Genomic DNA, 7,728 nt, shown 5'->3' on the forward strand with positions numbered 1-7,728 from the left:
GAAACTATGACAGTGGAGTGACCTGCACTTTTAGTCTCCCTGTAGGAATGATTTCCTCCATAGACTCATCTTCTGGCACAACTTCTTCCCCACACTTTCTCTTGTTTCTTAACCAGCCCTTCTACCTTCCTATAATTGACAGGTGCTTTCAGCTCTTTCTATAAATTTCTTTTCTATTTAAATTCTTAAAATGTAAATTAGTTGTTTGTAATGACAATATTAATTTTAGTGCAGCTGCTAACACAACTCTCATGTGTTCATGATCTAATTATGCCAGAGAAGTTACATCTAAAATGAAAGTCTTGGGAGGAGGAGGGAGGAAAATGTACAACAATGAACAAATAATAAATAAATAAATGAAGTTGTGGTGATGGTTGCACAACTCTGTACTTATACTAAAAATCATCGAATGATTTTCAATTAGTGAATATTATGATATTCATTTTGCACATTTGTATCCATAGTGTTACAAAAATTATTTGTAACTTCATCTTGTAATAACAATTATTATTTATTTTACTTTTTTATTAATTTTAATGGAAGTTTACAGAGACTTTCAATTTCCATACATTGATTGTTGCCCTTTTCTCCCTGCCCAACCTTCCCCCCAGTTCGCTCTTCTCTTTGAAAAGTAAAAGAAAAATTCTTTCATTGTTATACAATCCTAAGTCCACTCTACTATGCAGGCTACGTCTGGACTTCTGTCTTGACAATAATACCTGATCATATATTCCTTTTAAACAGTTGTCTCCTTCATCTGTTTCGGAGCAGAATACATAATTTATATCATCTTTCTCAGTCTCTCCCTAACCTTGATGTCAGTCCCGTTTTACAACAGTGGCACTATGCAGTATTTGTCCTTTTGTGACTGGGATATTTCACTCAGCATAATGTCCTCCAAGGTCTCCTATTTTGAATAATATTTCATGAGTTCCTTGTATATCAATACACGACAGTATTCCATTGTGTGAATACACCACAGCTTCTCTATCCATTTGTTTGTTGATGGGCACTTAGGTTTCCAACTCTTTGCTGTTGTGAACAAAGCTGCGATTAACATGGGTATGTGCATATCTTCTTGGGTGGCAGTTATGGTTTTTTTAGTGTTTATTCCCAGTTGTGAAATTGCTGGGTCAAATGGTATTTCTATTTCCAACTTTTTGAGAAAGTGTCATACTGCCTTTCACAGTGGTTGCACCATTTTACACTCCCACCAACAGTGAATAAGGGTTCCAGTTCCTCCGCAACCTAGCCAGCATTTGATGTTTGCGGTTCTGTTGAATTTTGCTATTTTACTGGGGTGAGATGATATTTATAGTTGTTTTGATATGCATCTCTCTTAGAGTTAGGGATTTTGAACATTACTTCATGTGTGTGTTTGTGATCTGAATGTCTTCTTTGATGAAGTGTCTGTCATATATTGGTACAATGACAGATACATAGATCAATGGAATAGTATTGAGAACCTGGAAATCAGCCCATCTACCTATGATCAACTGATTTTTTACAAGGAGATAAAATCAGTTAAGTGGGGTAACGACAGCCTTTTTAACAAACTGTGTTGGCAAAATTGGAAAACTATCTGCAGAAAACTCAAGCAAGATCCACACCTCACTCCATACACAAAAACCAACTCAAGGTGGATCATGGACCTAGAACTAAAACCAAGCACTATAAACTTCATTAAAGAAAAGCTTGGAAGAACTCTATAAGTTCTAATCCACAACACAAACAGTCTTCCGAGGATCCTTAAATATCTACAACCAAGACAGGATAAAATTGATGAATGGGATCTTCTAAGAATCAAATCCCTATGCACATCCAGAAACTTCTCCAACAGGGTAAAAAGGGAAGCTGCAGATTGGGAAAAAGTATTTGGTAATGATATGTCGGATAAGGGACTTATATCTAGAATTTATAAAATACTCGAGCACCACAACAAGATAAAGGTAAACAACCCAATTGAAAAATGGGCACAGGATATGTAATAACAATTATTAATAATACTTTGCTAAATTTGGGAAAAAAAGAAATTGAAAGTCTCAGAGAAGTAGAAAAAAATTACTCAGAATCTCTATGGGTAAATTAATCACGACAAAATTAAATCAGCAATATCTATGCTTTCAAATTCAACTATAATTCAGCTACAGTATTTTTAGTACATTTTTTTACATTTTTTGTGTACATTTTTAGTAAACAGTTTTCAATTAGATGCTGACAAGTTTGCTCTCCCACTGTATCTCATACTCCATTCTCTCTCATCCTCTTTTTCCACTCTCTTTTTCTACAGAGTCTCAGTATTTCTACAGAGTCAGAATCAACTCATAGCTTACAACCCATTGGGTTTTCAAGGCTATAAATTGTCTGGGAGGAAATTGCCTCATTTTCTCCCTTGATGTGGCTAAAAGATTTGAACTGCTGGAGAAATATGACCTTCAGGTTAGCAACACAACTCCCTATGGCCTATACTATCAAAATTCCTACTATTTGTGGATATTTCAATAACATTTTTCAAATAGATGCTGACAAGACAGCACTATTTTCTATGAATAAAATTCATGAAGGAGAAAAAAAGTATTGAGACAGGAAACAAATTCTGTAATTCCTGACATAAAATAAAATCGCATGCCCCTTGACAGGTAGCTGAGTGTTCCTCTACTAAAATGCTCTGCCTCCCAGCTATTTTAGGAAAAGATATGAGTTCTACTTAAATTACTGATGTGGTGAATACTTTGGGAAATGATCTCTGATCTCGTTCTGAAATCATGGGTATTTCTAGATCTTCAGGGAAATGACTTAAAATACTGAGCCATGTCTTAGAGAATAGAAATCTTTTTTTTCCCCTATGAGAAATCTACCTCAATAAAGAGAATGTGGAAAAATAAAAGAATCAGATCAGGGCAACTACAAAGAAGAGGTCTACATCAGTTATGAATCTTTAATGTGTTTAAGGTGAATGGCATTACCTTATGAGCTTTGAGAGAGTTTAAGTTTTTCTTTATAATTCTCTAGGTATTACTCTACTTCAGAATTTAGCAATTTAGGTGGAAAAGAAAAAAACTTAACAGCATTCAATTAAAAAAAAAAAACCCAAACATTTTACTTACCTACTTAACAAAGAAGGTTTTGTTTTAAATAAATAAGTATTTTTAATACTATAGCTTGCCTCCGGAAACCTATAAACTTAGAGAAACAAAGTAAGTTATACAAGTGTTCAGGTCTTTCATTCACAGGGTCACGATGAGTCATCTACAACTCAATAGCACTTAATAACACAACAACAATATGGGTCATGAAATAGAATACTATAACGTGTCAGCAAATAAAACAAATTTATACCATTAAAATCTGTACTTTGAAGTTATCTAGAAAGCCATTCAAGCAACTGAAGAAACATCTTTTATTGATCTTTACTACAAAACTATTTCCTTCCTTTAGGATGCTCTGGTGTCCTAGTGGTAAGAAATAGCACTGCAATCCTGAAGCCAGTGGTTCAAATCCACTAGCTGCTCCATGGGAAAAGGATGGACAATCTCCTCCTGTGTGATTAAAAAAAGCCTCTGAAAACCTGCTGGAGGGTCATGTACGGGTAGGTTCTGACAATGGTACTTAGAAACAGTTATATGCCTTCCAAAGAACTGTACTTTAATATATAACTTGACTTCATCTTGAAAATCAGTATTATAGCTTTATTGAGTTTATCAGATAGTCTGCGTATCACTCATCCTTAAGAGACACCCTAACCCAATGGAACATTCTAAATTTCAGAATTCTTTTTGGCCACTGCAGAGTTTTCAGAAATCAGTGATTTTGTTTTTAAAGGGTACATTTATTTGTCTTACAGATTTAGAAAGAATAACATTTCTTTTAAACATATAAAGTCAAAGTGAAGTAGTCGTCTTTGAAATAAGTAGATCCAGGTAAGTCAGTCTAACTTTTCCTTCAAAAAGCAAGTCTAACTCAAACAATTTATAAAGGAGTCCAGAGAGGGAGTCTAAATATTTATTTAGTTCCATAACTCAACTGAGAGTGCAACAGCACCTGAAGGCAATTTTATAATAAATGAATGAACAAGGATATTTTATATATGACTTCAATGTATTATACATTAAGTGAGCATGTGTTGCCAGGATGTTTAGGGTTTTTTTATTCAGTACCTGAATTTTCTGTTCCTAAGCTTACTGGAAATTGAGTTATTTGATTTGATAACAAACTCTGAAGCACATTTTTCTGCTGTTTATGCCTGCTGTTCAGATAAACCATGTCAGTGATGCATACGAACTACATATTAACAAAGGTCTTTTGCAGATTTTATGCTTTTGATTTTGGGTGGGTTTATTTTTGGTTTTCAAATATTTTTTTTTCTCCTGTGGAAAATGAGAATGGAACTGTTTTAGAGTTCTTGTGTAAAGGAACAAGACTAATGTATGCTAACTCTGTTATGAAGAATGATAGGTGACATATAGCATAACTGAATCTGAACACCATGACATTTTCTTGCAACGCTGGAAAGTCATTTTTATTTTTATAAAATACATTTTATTCCATCCTTATTTGCTTTTGGTATCTTGCTGAATAGCATGTGTGATTGCATGCCCGCACACACATGAACACATACACACGCGCACGTGTACACACACACATACATTCACATACACTCACACTCACTTTTATCCAGCAAATTCACACCCAGTCCCTCCACCTTGGATGTTTCTTCTTACTTCCTGGTTTTCAGACATGTTATGTTCTGTGTTTATATAGTTTTTAACTTATTCCATCTGCTTAATTTCTATTCATATTTTAAACCTCAACCTAAATGTCATTTTTACAAGAACATTTTCATAACCTCCAAGAATTTTTCTTTGCTATGTACCATGGACTGCCAGGAAAACAAACAGATCCATCTTGGAGAGGATTAAACCAAGCTGCTCCTTGGAGGCAAGGATTCTGGGGCTTCGTCTGACATACTTTGGACATGTTGCCAGGAGGGACGGGTCCTTGGAGAGGGACATCATGCTTGGGAGGGTGGAGGGACAGCGCAGGAGGGGAAGACCCTCTATGAGATGGATTGATTCGGTGACTGGGGTAATCGGGATGGGTGTGTCAGAGGCGGTGCGGTTGGCGCAGGATAGAGCAGGGTTTAGAGCTGTTGTGCATAGGGTCGTTATGAGTCGGAAACGACTCGATGGCACATAACAACAACAACAACATGCCTCAATAATATGAGGTATATGACGCTCATATGTGCTACTACTATTCTTTGTATTATCAATATCTACTGCATTGACAAGCTTAAACTTACCTTTCTACTAATAATATGTATCATTGTCTGAAATGGAATTTTCCAGGAGCTGTTTAAATTATGTTTGCCCTATGTTTTCAAGTAGCTAGAATGGTATCTAATATCTATTACAGTGAATCCTATACTTAGACCAGGAGGCAGTCATCATAACAGAACAAGAAACACTGCCTGGTTCAGAATTGCAAAGGGTGTAAGCAAGGGAAGTGTCCTATCTTCATACCTTTTCAATCTATTAAAGCTGGGCTGTATGAGGAGAAATGTGGCATCAAGATTGGAGATAGATTCATTAACAATCTGCCTTATGCAAATGACACAACTTTGCTTGCTGAAACTGAGGAGGACCTGAAGAACTTGATGCAGAAGGTGAAGGACTACAGTTTTCAATATGGATTGAAGCTCAACATCAAGAAAACAAAGATTTTCACCTCCGGGCTGATTGGCAGTTTCATGATAGATGGTGAAGAGGTTGACATTGTTAACAGTTCCATAATCAATACTTTTGGTACCAGTAGCCAGGAAATTAAAATACATACTTCATTGGGATTGGAAGCAGGAGTAGCATCCACTTCCTAAACAACATGCCTCTGGAAACTCTATGAACTTTGATTAATGTTTATAGAAAAGCTTCAGGTATTTTGTTCATAGGGTCACTTTGAGTCTCAATGACAACAACATTGTACTGAGAGAGTCTGCTGTCAGATACCTCTCAAAAGTACTGAAGAGCAACAATGTCAGTCTGGACCAAGGTGCATCTGATTCAGGCCATAGTCTTTGCAATTGCTTGCTATATGTCAGAAAGCTGGACAATGACTAGGGAGGATAGAAGGATTGATGCCTTTGAGCTGTGGTGCTGGAGAAGAGTATTGAATATACCATGGACTGCTAGGAGAACAAACAAGTTCATCCTAAAGAGGGTGAGAGACCAGGCTGCTCCTTGGAGGCAAGGACTCTGAAGCTTTGTCTGACTTCATTAAGACATGTTGCAAGATTGGGCCAGTCTTTGGAGAGGGACATCATGCTTCGGATGGACAGAGCAAGAGAGGAAGACCCTTGATGAGATGAATTGATTCAGGAACTGGAGTAATGGGATAGGTGTGTCAGAGACAATAAGATTGGCACAGGATAGAGCAGGGTTTAGAGCTGTACACAGGGTCACTGTAAATTGCAGGCAACTCAATGGCACATAATAACAACATAATGATGAATTTCCCTCCTTGCCACACAGGAGATCAAAGTTTGAGTCTCTAATTAAGGACCCAAGAGCTTTAGTGCCTTAGTGAATAAAGAGTTGTCTTGCTCTTTCAAAGGCAACACTTCTCTGGCAAATTTAGTCCATCAGCAGCTCTGTGGAAGTGACATTGGTAATCACTTCCAGTATCATTTACAATCTCCAAAAATCTGCTGGAAAATAAGCTATGAAATGAGTTCCAACTCAATGGTAATTGGTGGGTGAGTAGGTGAGTGAGTTAGTGAGTAAGTGAGTGAGCGAGCAAGTGAGCAAGCAAATGTGCAGGATAACTGGGGTCTCTGCCTGGTGCAAATGTTTAAGCACCTCTGCCTGGTGCAAATGTTTAAGCACTTAAGTAGTAGGTAGAAGATTGGTGGTTTGAATTTTCTACAGTAGCTTCAGGAAACAGGCCTGAGATCTGCTTCTAAAAAGCCACAAGCTATAAAAGCCCAATGGAATAATTCTACTCTGCATAAATAGGTCATTAAGAATCAGTATTGACTCAAAGACAGCTCATAACAACAAAAGTATGGAGCCTGGCACATAGAACATATTTAATGAATAAGTGCCAAGAATGACATCTTAAAGTGTTCCTTCTATCTATGAACAAAGACAACGATAGAAATAATCAAAGAAAGACCATTATGAATGTCACATATGAACTGGAACAGTTAAAAGGAACAATGCAGTACTGAATTTGGAAACTTGTCAATGGGAGAAAGCTAATTATGGACTAAAATATGAAGAGAGGCTATGCTGTTGTGTTGTTTTGTTGTGTTTTTTATTTTTGGATGGTGTTTTGTTGGGTTTGGTGGGTTTGTGGTTTTTTTATAGTAATACTGATTTGAAAATGGAAATAATCATGGCTCTCGCCCTTGAGGTTCTCTGATAGGTTCTGATCTGAAGTCATAACCCGGAGTTTGGAAGGGAAATGCTAAGAATAAATATTATGTGAGTACTGAGTTATTAAACATTCACCTTAGTTAAAAACCTTGTCCTAACTAGGAGAAGGAAGTCAAATGAGTTTAAAAACTCACCAGAGTCCTCATAATGCAGCACTTCCTTCAAAACCAACTTGATTGTTCTTTTGGTAGTTCATGGTATACTCACTAATCTTCTCTGACACCAAATTAAATTTTTCTTCTTAGGTTACCTTATTCATTGTATAATTTTCACATGTATAAGCAGTAATTTGATG

The sequence above is a fragment of the Elephantulus edwardii genome, unplaced genomic scaffold (genome assembly GCF_000299155.1).
Source record: "Elephantulus edwardii isolate Elephantulus edwardi_28Jun2011 unplaced genomic scaffold, EleEdw1.0 scaffold00052, whole genome shotgun sequence".
Taxonomy (NCBI): Eukaryota; Metazoa; Chordata; class Mammalia; order Macroscelidea; family Macroscelididae; genus Elephantulus; species Elephantulus edwardii.